The sequence below is a fragment of the Polypterus senegalus genome, chromosome 6 (assembly GCF_016835505.1).
Source record: "Polypterus senegalus isolate Bchr_013 chromosome 6, ASM1683550v1, whole genome shotgun sequence".
Lineage (NCBI taxonomy): Eukaryota > Metazoa > Chordata > Cladistia > Polypteriformes > Polypteridae > Polypterus > Polypterus senegalus.
In genome coordinates this window covers 82061101-82077516 of record NC_053159.1, presented here as the reverse complement: position 1 = coordinate 82077516, position 16416 = coordinate 82061101, and positions in this window count along the sequence as shown.

Here is a 16416-nt window from a genome sequence, read left to right as displayed (position 1 = left end):
TCAGTGTAATAGGAACCATAGCCCAGAGAGATGTGTACACTGCAACAAGTACACATGTCGTGAATGTAGGAAGGGTGTGTGGAAATTGTTAATATTTGAATGTGATGATTTTATATAGCACGGATCGAAATCAGCAGTTCTTAGCATTGCACCACGCAAGCTGTCGATCAACCGCCTACTGTAACTTGCTTTATTTTTTCTTCACTTATAGTCTAGAATAAAAGTGCACTTGTTTTTTATTCTTGTACACCAACATATGTTCCTGTGTTTGAGCGACAGGGGCATGCTCAAAAAAATAGACGTGTAATGCCACGAAAAGTGCACGCAGGCACTTCAGTTCGCAAGCATTGGTGCGAGAATGCAGTCACAAGTACGCTGCAGAGCCACGCGCATCTTTATGTGAAAACAGCATTCTCAGATGGGGGGTAGGGAAGGATCCTGAACACGACTGAGACTGAGAATGAAAAGTGAATAAAAAAAAAAACTAACCTTTACAAGTATCATAAATTACTGGCTGTTACACACTGAAATCAAATGCATGTTTTTATTCTAAAATAGTAAGAATAAGAGCAGTTTACTTCTCAAAACTGAGCCATGTGGGATCGAACTCATGAGCTTTTGGATACTAGTCAGCGGCTGATACCATTATACTACTGTGTCAGCTGCAGTACGTACGTGTCAATATGGCATGCTAAGGTGGCTTTTTTCTGCAGTTATATTTTTGAATAAAAGCATACTTGTTCTGTTATATGTGTACCTTTTGTGAAAGTGTTTGATATTTGGACTTCAGGCTTCATACATTATATAGTTTATGCTTACATTTTGTCATTTACTACTACAATATGAAAAACGTTTCTGTTTTAAAAATGTGTTTACACGGATTACTGTAGAAACGGAACACACGTGAAATGCGTGTATTCCAAATAATGATCTATTCTTTCCACTCTAAAACTCCACATCACTCCTAGATAATCAATCAAGGCATGAGCTGGGAGAAGTTTGTGCACGTTCTAAGTCGGTGGGGGGATGGAATAGCCGGCTGCTTGCAGCCTGATTTTATCAGCACATTTAGATGACAAAAGACGCTGGTGGAGAGCTGTGAACGATTTTAAGAAGCGATTTAAGGTGGGACGGAATTACGAGTTTTTTCGTAGGCTCTGGTAATTCTAGTGTTAATTGCTGCAGACCATTTGTAAGTTGTAATCTGTTTATTGTACCCCAAAGAAAGCTGTTTTGTAATACAGGTAAAATTCTGTTATAACGAATATCTTTACAACAAAATTTTCATTACAACAGAGAATTGTGTCATATGCGGAAACTGTCGTAACCATAACGAGTCTATAGAAATCTTGTTACTACGAAATACATTCACCAAATACTTTCATTACAACAAAGTGCCAAAAGGCCTTGGAATACCAAAAGAGTTGCTTACTTTGTGAAATTTTTTCTTTAAGAAATGCAGTTAGACCTGCTCTAAACCTCTGGCAGTTTACTGATTAAATTTAGAGAACATCTAACATGTTCTATACTATACACACACACACACATATATATACAGATCACACTTTCAAAACAAAATCATTGTAAAACAAGGTATTGCAAACACATTCTATATTAAAATTTGCAGCATATTTTACCAAGGCAACTTTTCTTTTTTTTTTTTTTTTAGCATCTGGAATTTTACATAGTGAATATTTGAAATGTTAAATGTGTTTTTTTTTTTAACAAACGCTTTTAATCACTTGTAAAGAAATTATTTTTATCAGTAATTCCATGTAATTTTTCAATGCCATTTTTTGGGTAGTGACTCAAAGAAGAAAATTGCAGATGCAAGCAATAGAACTTGTCTTCTTTCTTTTTGAGTTTTCTTTGCAGGGTGTCTGGGTTTATCCTTATAGACAGGGTGAGAACCACAAACATTTGGGAGGAGCCCAAAGCCGAGCTGTTGCTCCTCCACATCACAAGCAGCCAATTAAGACGGCTTGGGCATATGATTAGGATGCCTCCTGAACACCTTCCTGTTGAAGTTTATTTGGGTATGTCCAACAGGGAAGGGGCCTTTGGGGCAAACCCAGGACACACCTTGGTGTCCTTCCAGAGGGGCTGGAGTAGATGGTAGGGGAAGAGGGTATTTTTGCTTTGATTGTTGCCTCGTGATTCAGACCTGGAAAAGCGGCAGAAGAAGGATGGATGGATTTTTTTTGTGAGTTCAGATTTCTGATTTTACATTTTATTTACATTCTTTCTGTCATTGTATGCATAGCACTCTGGAGAGTATAAATAGAAATGCACTGCGCAAGAATAAACTGATCTGAATAATTTTCAATGCTATACAAACAATGCCACAGTTTGCTGTACCACCACATGTGAGATGTACTGCAAAAAAATGGAAAGTCCTAAGAGTGGAATAAGAACTTAAGATGCCTCAGAGCCTGCTCCAATCTCATTGCAAAAGGAGATCAGAAGGGGAGGACTGCATCAAGACAATCTGGAAAAAGTTAACAGCATACCCACTTTCGGTCACATGCTTTAAACAGAGTATAAAAGTATCCAAACCAAAGGGAGGATAGTTAGTTGGATTACAGCGAATGGGACAAAAATCTGTCCAAAGGCGGCTGCTCCTAGTATCTAAAGATACTAAATCATCTTCTGGAACTTGATTTCTATACAGGAGCCCCATTCTGATAATTATAAAAGAAACCAGCCTGTCTGGCCTTAAACCATGAAGTTGTGGGCTTGATTCTTTGGTTCCTAAGTGCATCCTATCACTTAAAACATGTACTGCAAAAGTATTTTATTTTGGTCAACACTGTAATGTTAATAATTTACTATGCTTATACTTTCGTTAAATGATAAGCAACACTTTTAAACCAGTTATGTCCAAAAAGATGATGGTTTTAGGAAGGTATTACAGAAGACAAATTTAAGTGCATTAATCTTCATGTAAATGTAAAGTACAGCTGTCTTCATTAAAAACTGAACAAAAAAAAAAGTCTTTTCATACCTCTTTACATAACTATTATAAGGTCATTAAAATTACCCCAAAGTTACAATTTCACCCTTTAGTATAAAATTTATAGATCAATTAAAGTTAACATCATCCAAGAGAACACGTCACCTAACTTCTCTATCAAGTTTAGTTAAAAAATAAAAAGCACAGTTTACAGTAAAGCTGATCCAAACTTACTCACAAACAGTGTTGGGGGTAACAGTTCAAAAGAAAAGAGTAACCTAATGTAATAGTTACTTTACTGAAGTAAAATTACCTGCATTCCTTAAAAAAAAAAAAAAATAAGATATGCATTACTACATAAACCTATTTCTGCCAGTTCAAAAAATAAATAAATAATTATTTCTCAGAAGTGTTGCCTTTATTTGGAAAGTCATTGCTTGCTACAATCAGTGTAAAACTGTGCATGCTCTTGTTGCTTGGTGGCAGCAAGTGAAAAAAGAGGTTAAGCACACGCATAGTGTGCAATCAAGTAAAAAGAACTGAAAAAGTTATTTAACCCTGCATGTACTAAGAATTTAATCGGCCCAGACTAGGGTCACAGGGAGCCAGTGATTATCACAGAAGCACTGGGTGTACTGTCCTTTGCAGAGCTCAACTACATAGCTAAAAAAAGAGTGTGCTGCATTGAATGTAGTAACAGAAACTTATAAATAAAATTCCTGTTTAATTTTAATCCAGCTATTTGCTATAAATATTTTGAAACTGTGTAATTAGGTGGCACAATAGAGGGGGTGTATGTTGGATGAAAAATGGGAATGGAAATTATTTACTTCATAGCACAAGGAGGACTAACCATATTTGTAAAACACAAGAAAATTATCAAATTTGGCTGTGTTGCTGTGTTTCTGGTCAGTTAAATGAAAGTTCACATAGAGACTATGAATTTAATAACAAATGCTGGCCAATGAAATGTACAGTGTTTCCATACAAAAGAAAAAGCAACACAAATGTTAATGCACTGTTAGGAATGCATTACATTTTATAACAAGCAACTGTATAACACATTAAGTCATTTTTTTTGTAAGTAGTGAATAATGTAACTATGTGTTACTTTTAAAAGCAACATTCCACAGCATTGCTTATGAAATATAACATGGCACCATTTGCTGTAGGCTACAGTTATAATGTGATAGGATTAAAACATTATATTAATATTAGTGATACAGTACATGCTGCTGTTATTTTGCTTGTGCATATTAATAAGCAAAGCTGAGAAGTTTTTTTAAGGAATGTAAAAATATAATTTGGGTAACACTAAACATTTTCCCTCAAATGTATTACCATTTTTCATATGGAATTTGCTGACTGAATTACAATTTGCTTTTGCATTCTCCACATGGAAAGACCATACATATTGCATTTTTATGGGCAGAAAATATGGATGCATGCAGAAGGGACACCTTGAAGTGTACTCAGAGTTGCTCTTTATGCCTAATCATAAATAAATGTTAATCCTGGCTTTCATACTGAAGCCTTTAGAAAAAAATAAACAGAAAGCATCAATAATACAGCAAACATAACATCTACCAACTTCTTCATACATATGTGATGCTCTCAGGATAATACTGATGTTACTGCTAAAAAAAATGAGTTCTTTATGGAGGGGGAGAACACAGTAAGGATGGAAATGTAATATTTAAAAAGAGAAATGGATGCGGTGGTGACTGGAATGTATTTTTAATACAAAAATAGGAATCAATTTAATGCTTTCACCAGTTCCTAATGTGCAAGCAAACATTAGTAAAAATTGTGTTGCATATATCATAATCATTATGAAAGAAGCCCTGTGTTTTATCCTGCCAAACAATTAAACTAGCTTACACTCATGAAGGACACAGTCCCTGTCTGCAAAGAAATTATTTCTCCCGTCATGCCATCCTATTCTCCACTCACATAGAATGCATGCCTAAGTGTCTGCGATGACCAGCGACACTCCCCTTCTTCAAGAATTATGCATTGTTTTACCAAAAAGATCCCTTAAATTAAGTGCAAAGAGAGCAGCATGACTAGAGAACACTCTGGTATGTAATAATTTCATGGGCTCAAAAAAAATAAATAAATTGGAGTCGAGCACCAATAATACACATACAGAATTGTCTCTGTATTGTCAAAATCACTAATTATCTTAAACAGTTTCCTGGAAAAATCCTTTTTTGCTGTTGACATAAGAGGGTTCAAAGCTAATCGTAACTAGTTATGAAAAGCCGTGTCAAAAGATACAAATATGGTGAATTTCTTTCAACATGTTATAGCTAATGGAGACATAGTTAAATTAGAGTATTTTTTAATCCTCTTAATGAAGAAAGAAAAAAAAACAAAAAGAGTACACAAGCATATAATCATTCAGTAGCCTATAACAGGAGAAACACCAGGAATTGTACTGCTATTACCTGATTGAATGGAAGTGTGCTATTTAAAACAGTATGTACTGTATGTTTTGAAGAATGAGATGAGTCTCAGGGCATTTGTTATAAGGAGGTAAAAGGCACAGTGCATCCTGTGCCGAAATCCCAAGGTGCTTGATTTTTCAATAACATTAGTGCCCTTGAAGTCTTTTGAAAAGATCAGCCATTATTCATGCTGATCAATTGGAAAATTACAGTAACCTTACTGTTCTATAGTAGTCATCAAGAATTATGCAACCAGGTACCAGGAAAAAAAATTTCCTTTGGGCTGGAAATGCTACAGTTATAGTGTCATCAGGTCTTGTGCCCGAGTCTGAGTGTCAGTGTTCTTAGATATTTATTAACTGACTCATTCACTTGTAAGATGTTTTCAGCAGATTGACCACAGTGCTGATTTCACACGGTCTAGCAATTGCACCATTTTGAATCCATTACACAGCATTTAAAATTACTATACTGTACTTACTACATTGGCAGAGGACAGCCTGATAAATTCTCATTCAAAAAGTGGTCTGGGGGTGTTAATTCATGTTAAACAGTTAGAAATTAATATTATGCCTGTGAAAGTATTTTTAAATAAAAAAAGCAAACAATTTTTTGACTTGGGATTTTTGTTTAAATCACAAATGGAGATGGTGAAGACTCCAAAATAAACACAAGTTGTTAACACTAATGTGTATACTCTAAGCAGTTTTTTTTTCACCCAGAGACACCATCATGAAATTACAGTAGTAAGATCTGAGCACTTTGGATCAAAATAGAAGTAACATTTTAGTCAATATTTTGAAAGAAAGCCTCTAAACTTACATTTGGGTCAATTCAGGTTTTTTGAAATTGAAACTTTTAGAACAAAAACATATTCTGGATAATTGCCCTAATTGCTCTAATAAGTTGACATCCCCTCCTCAAACCGCCACCTTATCGTGGTGGAGGGGTTTGCATGTCTCAATGATCCTAGGAGCTCTGTTGTCCGGGGCTTTATGCCCCTGGTAGGGCCACCCAAGGCAAACTGGTCCTAGGTGAGGGATGAGACAAACTGCGTTTCACCAAACCTTCTATGATGAATGAAAACTTTGGATGGCGTTTTCCCTCACCTGGACACGGGTCACTGGGGCCTCCCCCTCTGGAGACAGGGGTGGGGCTTGATGGCGAATACCTGGTGGCCGGGCCTGCACCCATGGGGCTCGGCCGGCACAGCCCGAAGAGGCAACATGAGTCCCCACTTCCATGGGCTCACCACCTATTGGAGGGGCCACGGAGGTCGGGTGCATTGCGAGTTGGGTGGTGGCCAAAGGCGGGGACCTTGGCGGTTCGATCCTCGGCTACAGAAGCTGGCTCTTGGGACATGGAATGTTACCTCTCTGAATGGGAAAGAGCCTGAGCTAGTGTGCAAGGTCGAGAGGTTCCGGCTAGATATAGTCAGGCTCACCTCGATGCACAACTTGGACTCTGGTACCAATCTCCCTAAGAGGGGCTGGACTCTCTACCACTCTGGAGTTGCCTGTGGTGAGAGGCGCCAAGCGGGTGTAGGCATATTTATTGCCCCCCGTCTTGGAGCCTGTTCTTTGGGGTTTACTCCGGTGGATGAGAGGGTAGCCTTCCTCCGCCTTCAGGTGAGGGGACGGATCCTAACCGTTGTTTGCACGTATGCGCCAAACAGCAGTTTGGAGTACCCACCCTTTTTGGAGTCCCTGGAGGGGGTGCTAGAGGGCATAACTTCTGGGGACTCCCTCGTTATGCTGGGTGACTTCAATGTTCACGTGAGCAATGACAGTGAGACCTGGAAGGGCGTGACTGGGAGGAATGGCCCCCCCGATCTGAACCCGAGCAGTGTTTTGTTATTGGACTTTTGTGCTCGTCACGGATTGTCCATAACAAAACACCATGTTCAAGCATAGGGGTGGTCATATGTGCACTTGGCACCAGGACACCCTAGGCCTCAGTTCGATGATCGACTTTGTGGTCGTGTCGTCGAACCTGCGGCCACATGTCTTGGACACTCGGGTGAAGAGAGGGGCGGAGCTGTCAACTTATCAGCACCTGGTGGCGAGTTGGCTTTGATGGTGGGGAAGGATGCTGGTCAGGCCTGGTCGGCCCAAGCATGTTGTAAGGGTCTGCTGGGAACCTCTGGCAGAGTTCCCCTGTTGGAAAATAGCTTCAACTCCCATCTCCAGCAGAATTTCGATCATGTCCCGACGGAGGTTGTGACACATTGAGTCCGAATGGGCCATGTTCCGTGCCTCTATTGTTGAGGTGGCTGACCGGAGCTGTGGCTGTAAGGTGGTCAGTGCCTGTCGTGGCGGCAATCTCCGAACTCGTTGGTGGACACCGGCGGTTGGGGATGCCGTCAAGCTGAAGAAGGACACTGAAGGCAGCGGATAGGTACCAGCAGGCCAAGCGGAATGCGGCTTCGGTGGTTGCTGAGGCAAAAACTCGGGCATGGGAGGAGTTTTGAGAGGTCATGGAGAATGACTTTCGGACGTCTTCGAGGAGATTCTGGTCCACCATCCGGAGTCTCAGGAGGGGGAAGCAGTGCACTGTCAACACTGTATATGGTGGGGATGGTGCGCTGCTGACCTCAACTCGGAACGTTGTGGGTCGGTGGGGGGAGTACTTTGAAGACCTCCTCAATCCCATTAACATGCCTTCCAATGAGGAAGCAGAGCCTGGGGACTCGGAGGTGGGTTCCCCCATCTCTGGGACTGAAGTCACCGAGGTGGTCAAAAAACTCAGTGGTGGCAGGGCCCCGGGGGTGGATGAGATACGCCCGGATTTCCTCAAGGCTCTGGATGTTATAGGACTGTCTTGGTTGCCTCTGCAACATCGCAGGGACAGTGCCTCTGGATTGGCAGACTGGGGTGGTGGGCCCCCTCTTTAAGAAGAAGGACCGGACGGTGTGTTCCAACTACAAAGGGATCACACTCCTCAGCTTCCCTGGAAAAGTCTATTCGGGGGGTCCTGGAGAGGAGGGTCTGTCAGATACTCAAACCTCGGATTCAGGAGGAACAGTGTGGTTTTCAACCAGCTCGCGGAACAGCTCTACACCCTTAGTAGGGTCCGGTCCTGGAAGGTGCATGGGAGTTTGCCCAACCAGTCTACATGTGTTTTGTGGACTTGGAAATGGCGTTCGACTGTGTACCTCGGGTAATCTTGTGGGGAGTATTCCGAGAGTATGGGATACCGGACCCCCTGAAAAGGGCTGTTCGGTTCCTGTACGATCAGTGTCAGATCTTGGTCCGCATTGCCGGCAGTAAGTCAAACCCGTTTCCAGTGAGAGTTGGACTCCGCCAGCTGTGCTTTGTCACCAATTCTGTTCATAATTTTTATGGACAGAATTTCTAGGCGCAGCCAGGGCGTTGAGGGGGCCCGGTTTGGTGGACTCAGGATTGGGTCACTGATTTTTGCAGATGATGATGTCCTGTTTGCTTCATCAGGCCGTGATCTTCAGCTCTCTCTGTATCGATTCACAGCCGAGTGTGAAGCGGCTGGGATGGGATTCAGCACCTTCAAATCCGAGACCATGGTCCTCAGCCGGAAAAGGGTGGAGTGCCCTCTCAGGGTTGGGAGTGAGATCCTGCCCCCAGTGGAGGAGTTCAAGTATCTCAGAGTCTTGTTCACAAGTGAGAGAAGAATGGAGAATGAGATTGACAGGTGGATCGGTGCAACGTCCGCAGTGATGCAGGCTCTGCATCGCTCTGTCGTAGTGAAAAAGGAGTTGAGCCATAAGGCAAAGCTCTCAATTTACCAGTCGATCTACGTTCCTACCCTCACCTATGGTCATGAGCTGTGGGTAGTGACCGAAAGAACGAGATTGCGAATACAAGCGGCTGAAATGAGTTTCCTCCGCAGGGTGTCTGGGCTTTCCCTTAAAGATAGGGTGAGAAGCTCGGTCATCCGGAAGGTGCTCAGTGTAGAGCCGCTGCTCCTCCGCATTGAGAGGAGCCAGATGAGGCGGCTTGGGAATCTGATCAGGATGCCTCTTGGATTCCTCCCTGGTGAGGTGTTCATGGCATGTCTAACCGGGAGGAGGCCCCAGGGAAGACCCAGGACATACTGGAGGGACTATGTCTCTCGGCTGGCCTGGGAACGCCGCGGGATTCCCCCAAAACAGTTGGAAGAAGTGGGCAGGGAGATGGAAGTCTGGGTATCTCTGCTCATGCTGCTGCCCCCGCGACCCAATCCCGGATAAGTGGAAGAGGATGGATGGATGGATGGCTCTAATAAGTGCTTATTCTACAATCACCAATTTACAACACTATAAAGGTTAGGGTGGTTGTTGAGCTTGGGATTTTTATATTTTTTTTGTTTTGGAGCTTAAAACAGTCCAAAAATTGAAACATCCTTAATATGTAAGGTACAGAAAGCAAGACTGACAACTGTCTAATTTAGGGCCAGGTTGTTAAAGTAACTATTACCACTTTACAAAATGCACAGCAAGGATTGTAACAAGAAATAAGCAATATGACGATATAAGTCAGATTCTTAAACCTTAAAATTAAGTTTTGTCAAAGACTAAAGCAGATCTTAAAATACATACAACGCCATAAAGGAATGAGCTTAGACAATTTTTTTTGAAAAATTATTGTTACAGTAAAACCTCACCCGATTATCAGCCAGGGCAAAAAAATACAAAAAAAAAAAAAAAACACACAACATTGCACATGCCAGCGTCTACCTATTACTACTGCCGCAGTGAGCTATGCACATTGAACAATTCTTCCCTGTCCTAGCACATAGTGATTTTCCCCAGCACCACAAACATAACTTCAGCTTTAACAGCATTTAGTAGCTTTTCTCTTTTGTTATAATTAAACTACTATACAGTGAACCCTCGTTTATCACGGTTAATCCGTTTCAGACTCTACCGTGATAAATGAATTTTCACGAAGTACGATTCTTTATTTATAAATAGAATATTTTCGCAGTCAGAGTATAGAAAACCTGTTTACAACCTTCTAAATACGTTTTTTAACATTATTAGAGCCCTCTAGACATGAAATAACACCCTTTAGTCACCATTACACTCGTATTACCCAATATATTAGACTAAATAAGAGAAAATAAGACATATTAGACGTTACAAATATCATATTACTAGGCGCACTCGCCTTTTAAGGCGACCGACTTTTATCCTCAATTTTTGTGCGCTCCATGTGTACATCAGACATGTAAGTGTAGAGAATGAGAACATCAAAGTGCCCACTCATAACATCTCCCAAAAACCTAAGTTTTTTTTATCCCCTCAAGTGCCTGTCCAAAATCGTACAATGTCAGCCCGAATCTGTACAGCTAAAGACGGAGTTTCATGCACTAAATAAGCTATAGATGAGAATAAGTAAGCACCATCTCCCCTGATATTTACTATGCGGTGAGGCATTTGTACTCCATCAACATTAATTATTTCCAGAGACATAATTTTGTCTATTTTTCCAGTGCATCGCGCACAAAAGCAAGGGAACGATGACAGCACTAGAACTCTGCTCACATCGCGTCGCTTCGTATCTCAAGCCGCATGTAGTAAGTCTGTAATAAGCGGAATACCGCTACGCTTTGCATTCACGGGACGGAAGGACAATCCCGAACAGTTTTATATAGTAGATTATTGTACTGTACATTTAATTGCACACAACCACTAACCTATGAAGGCACGACCTCAGTAGGAGAGTCTTCAGAGGTGGTGCAGTATCTTGAGCAGGTGTGTTGTTGTCTTCAGTGAAGAAGTACTAGGAGTAGGCAGTGGGTGTCTGGGTGCGCGGCTGGAGAACATCTTGATAGGCAGTTGCTGGCACTGTCTCTTCATATGCGTGAGGAGGCTTTTGTAGGGTATTGCCATCTTTAATCATATCCAAGAGTTTCACCTTCTCCTGGATAGTAAGCATCTTCCTCCGGTGCTTAGTTTTATTGTCAGAAGGCTTAGAAAAAGCAGCACGTTTAGGAGCCATCGTAGGGCTTAGATAAAAGTTCTCAGAAAGCACATGCGTAGTGACGTAAGCGTGTATGAGAAAAAAATCGCGATAGAGTGAAGCCACGAAAGTCGAAGAGTGATATAGCGCGGGATCACTGTACATTGTTATGGATGAAAAACATATGTGCGTAAGGCTGAAAATGTCAAAAAAATGTAAATTATTAAATGTTTACGAAAAAGTAAAAGCACTTCAAGTATTGCTTCAATTTATGGAGTAGGAAGAACAACAGCGAACGATACAAAGTGTAATTCGTTCTGATCTGTGAGAGGTGGACATGCTTAGGGAATGTGTAAGAGGAGAAGTTAGGAGAAAAAGGAAGGTGCGGCACAAGAAGTTTTGAGTTGGGAGTTAGGGGACAATAAGTAGGAGAGTTAACGGTATAGAAAAAGACACAACGCGAGTGGCAGGAGATAATTATTGGTAGGGAAAGCTTTATTTTATTGTTTCGGAGATGTGCTCTGCAACCTAGATAATGTGGTATAAGATAGGGCACCGTTTGTTACGGAACAAAGACTCAAAGTAAAACACAAAAATCCACTACCTCTGAGTTATATTTGCTTATTATGCTAGTCATTACAACATTATATAAATCAATTAATTTTGTTAATACTATATTTTGTTAATATAGTTTTTTTTTTTAAATAAAATTGACTATTCTTTAAACTAATCTACTGTATGTAATTTTTAAAGTAGCTGTTCTGTTATCCATCATGGCCTCAGTCCCAACCCCTGACGGATAATCAAGGTTTTACTGTACTTACCTCTTGAAATAACTATATACTCTTGAATATAAGTCTTCTTAAAATTTCAAAGACAAGGAAAATCTTAAAGAACAGGAATTTAGCTATATTACTTCCTACAGCTATAGAAAGAACTATTAGCTGATACAGAAATTTCTTGTTCACCACTGTAATTAAAAGATACATTTGTTATTTTTCAAGTCAAATTAATTCTTCAAAATCATTGTATATATTAATTTACCGCATAAAATTACATTCTAGGGCGGCACGGTGGCGCAGTGGTAGCAATGCTGCCTCGCAGTTAGGAGACCCGGGTTTGCTTCCCGAGTCCTCCCTGCATGGAGTTTGCATGTTCTCTCCGTGTCTACGTGGGTTTCTTCCCACAATCCAAAGACATGCAGGTTAGGTGCATTGGCGATTCTAAATTGTTCCTAGTGTGTGCTTGGTGTATGGGTGTGTTGTGCACCCTGTGGTGGGCTGACACCTTTCCCGGGGTTTGTTTCCTGTCTTGCACCCTGTGTTGGCTGGGATTGGCTCCAGCAGACCCCCGTGACCCTGTAGTTAGGATATAGTGTTGGATAAGGGATGGAATTACATTCTAAAGTGTAGCATATTTTAAAAAAATATCTGTGACACTCTTCCGTTGTATAATAAAAAATTGCAAAATGTGTCCATTTTTCAAGCCAAAGATGTCATCAAGTATTGACATGCATCTTTAAACACATACATTGCAAAAAAGCATATCCATGTTCTTTTAAGAATGATAAAAGGAAAGCCTTTGTTATGAGATTCAGCCATTTTACAAGGAGACTGGCTGCACTTCACCATCTGTCTTCCTACATTATGCCATTTAAGACAAGGGCGTGGATTTACCTCAGAAAGTTAATCGCGGAGCGCTGTTAAAGCCAAGATGTGAATTGCTGTCTTTGTTTTGTAGATAACTAAACAATAATAGTTGAGAAAGAGGGGAAAAAAAAAATTTAAATCACACTTGTTTCATTATATGGATGCTTATTTAATTATTTCACAAATATATATAAAAAATATTAAAAAAAAAAAAAATACGGACGGATGACACTGCAGTTGTGACCCGCTGGGCTGGCTACTTTGAGCAGTTGTTCAAAGCTGATCCTCCAGCTAGGACGTTGGATACAGTGGTGCTTGAAATTTTGTGAACCCTTTAGAATTTCTATATTTTTGCATAAATATGACCTAAAACATCATCAGATTTTCACTCAAGTCCTAAAAGTAGATAAAGAGAAACCAGTTAAACAAATGTGACAAAAATATTATACTTGGTCATTTATTTATTAAGGAAAATGATCGAATATTACATATTTGTGAGTGGCAAAAGTATGCGAACCTTTGCTTTCAGTATCTGGTGTGGCCAACACAGCTTGCAGCAATAACTGCAACTAAACATTTCCGGTAAATTTTGATCCTGCACACCAGCTTTGAGGAATGGACAAACTTGTTAAGAAGGCAGGCTGTACTGAACGAATAAAGTTGGACAGTTTGACATCTGTGGCAGAGCAACAGGCATTAAGTAAACTCCTGTCAATCATGAATAATCCACTGCATCCACTGAACAGTGTCATCTCCAGGCAGAGGAGTAGCTTCAGTGACAGACTTTTGTCACTGTCTTGCTCCACTGACAGACTGAGGAGATCGTTCCTCCCCCACACTATGCGACTCTTCAATTCCACCCGGGGGAGTAAATGCTAACATTAATTTTATTTTTTTCATTTTTATTACTATTTAATTTAATATGGTTTCTTTGTATCAGTATACTGCTGCTGGATTATGTGAATTTCCCCTTGGGATTAATAAAGTATCTATCTAATTCCACAACATTTCGATTGGATTAAGGTCGGGACTTTGATTTGGCCATTCCAAAACATTAACTTTATTCTTCTTCAACCATTCTTTGGTAGAACGACTTGTGTGCTTAGGGTCATTGTCTTGCTGCATGACCTGCCTTCTTTTGAGATTCAGTTCATGGACAGATGTCCTGACATTTTTCTTTAGAATTCTCTGATAAATCAGAATTCATTGTTTCATCAATGATGGCAAGCCGTCCTGGCGCAGATGCAGCAAAACATGCCCAAACCATGATACTACCACCTCTGTGTTTCACAGATGGGATAAGGTTCTTATGCTGGAATGCAGTGTTTTCCTTTCTCCAAACATAAAGCTTTTCATTTAAACCAAAAAGTTCTATTTTGGTCTCATCCGTCCATAAAAAATTCTTCCAATAGCCTTCTGGTTTGCCCACGTGATCTTTAGCAGACGGCAGCAATGTTTTTTTTGGAAAGCAGTGGCTTTCTCCTTGCAACCCTGCCATGCACACCATTGTTGTTCAGTGTTCTCGTGATGGTGGACTCATGAACTTGAACATTAGAGGCCTTCAGTTGCTTAGGAGTTACCTTGGGGTCCTTTGTGACCTCGCCGACTATTACACACCTTGCTCTTGGAGTGATCTTTGTTGGTCGACCACTCCTGGGGAGGGTAACAATGGTGTTGAATTTACTTCATTTGTACACAATCTGTCGGACTGTGGATTGGTGGAATCCAAACTCTTTAGAGATGGTTTTGTAACCTTTTCCAGCCTGATGAGCATTAACAACTCTTTTTCTGAGGTCCTCAAAAATCTTCTTTGTTCGTGCCATGATACACTTCCACAAACATGTGTTGTGAAGAGCAGACTTTGATAGATCCCTGTTTTTTAACTAACACTAGGTGCCCACTCACACCTGATTGTCATCCCATTGATTGAAAACACTTGACTCTAATTTCACCTTCAAACTAACTGCTAATCCTAGAGGTTCACATACTTTTGCCACTCACAAATATACAATATTCAATCATTTTCCTCAATAAATACATGACCAAGTATAATATTTTTGTCTCATTTGTTTAACTGGTTTCTCTTTATCTACTTTTAGGACTTGAGTGAAAATCTGATGAGGTTTTAGGTCATATTTATGCAGAAATATAGAAAATTCTAAAAGGTTCACAAATTTTCAAGCACAACTGTATCTCTGGGTTCACGGTTCTTCAGGCTGATCCTCCAATTAGCTGTGAACCACCCAATCTCACTGAGATTGCACAGGTGGTGAACCAGCTGAGGGGAGGAAAGGCTGCAGGGATCTGTGGTATCAGGGGTGTACTTCTCCAGGCTGGTGGTAAGGCTGTCCTCCTGGCATTGCAAGCATTTCAAGCTTCCATTTGGGAGACTGGCATCATCCCAACTGACTGGAAAACGGGACTTGTTGACCCTATCTGGAAAGGAAAAGGTAATCGCCTTGATTGCAGCAACTACAGGGGGATAACACTGCTCTACGTGCCGGGTAAGGTCCTTACTAGGGTCGTCCTCAATAGGATCCGTGATCACTTGCTCACCTACCAGCAACCGGAGCAGTCTGGTTTTACTCCTAAGAAGTCTACCATCGACCGCATCCTGACACTAAGGGTTCTCATGGAGTGCAAATGCAGATATCGGCAGAGTTTCTTGGCAGCCTTTGTCGATTTTTGCAAAGCGTTCGACTCAGTTGATCGAGCTGCCCTGTGGGACATCCTGAGGATTCGTGGGATCCCCTTGAGGTTGCTGGATATCATGGCAGCCTGTACACTGGTACTGTGAGTGCTGTGCAGAGTGGAGGCAGAACCTCTGCATTTTTCCCAGTTGATTCTGGGGTTTGTCAGGGGTGTGTTCTTGCTCCTACTCTGTTCAATGCTTGTATGGACTGGGTGTTGGGCAAGCTCGTGGGGACCAGTGGCTGTGGGGCATCTGTTGGTGAAGAAAGATTTATGGATCTTGATTTTGCTGACGATACTGTGATCTTCGCTTAGTCAATAGAGGCTCTGATCGGGGTGCTCGAGAGACTGAGCGAGGTGTCCGAGTGTCTGGGCTTGCGAGTGTCCAAGATAAAAACCAAGATCCAGGCCTTTAATGACCACTTGGGCACAGCCATCAGCAGTGTGTCTGTTTGCAGAGAGAGTGTCGACCTTGTCGAGAGGTTTACTTACCTTGGCAGTGACACTCATGTCTCTGGTGACTCTTCCTTTGAAGTCAGTAGACAGATTGGGAGAACATGGGGGGGTCATGAGGTCACTGGAAAGGGGTGTGTGGTGCTCCCGACATCTAAACAAAAGGACGAAAGCCCAAGTCTTTAGAGTCCTTGTGCTTCCTGTCTTGCTATATGGTTGCAAGACATGGACGATATCTAGTGACCCAAGAGGAAAACTGGACTCCTTTGGTACTGTGTCTCTCTGGAAAATCCTTGGGTACC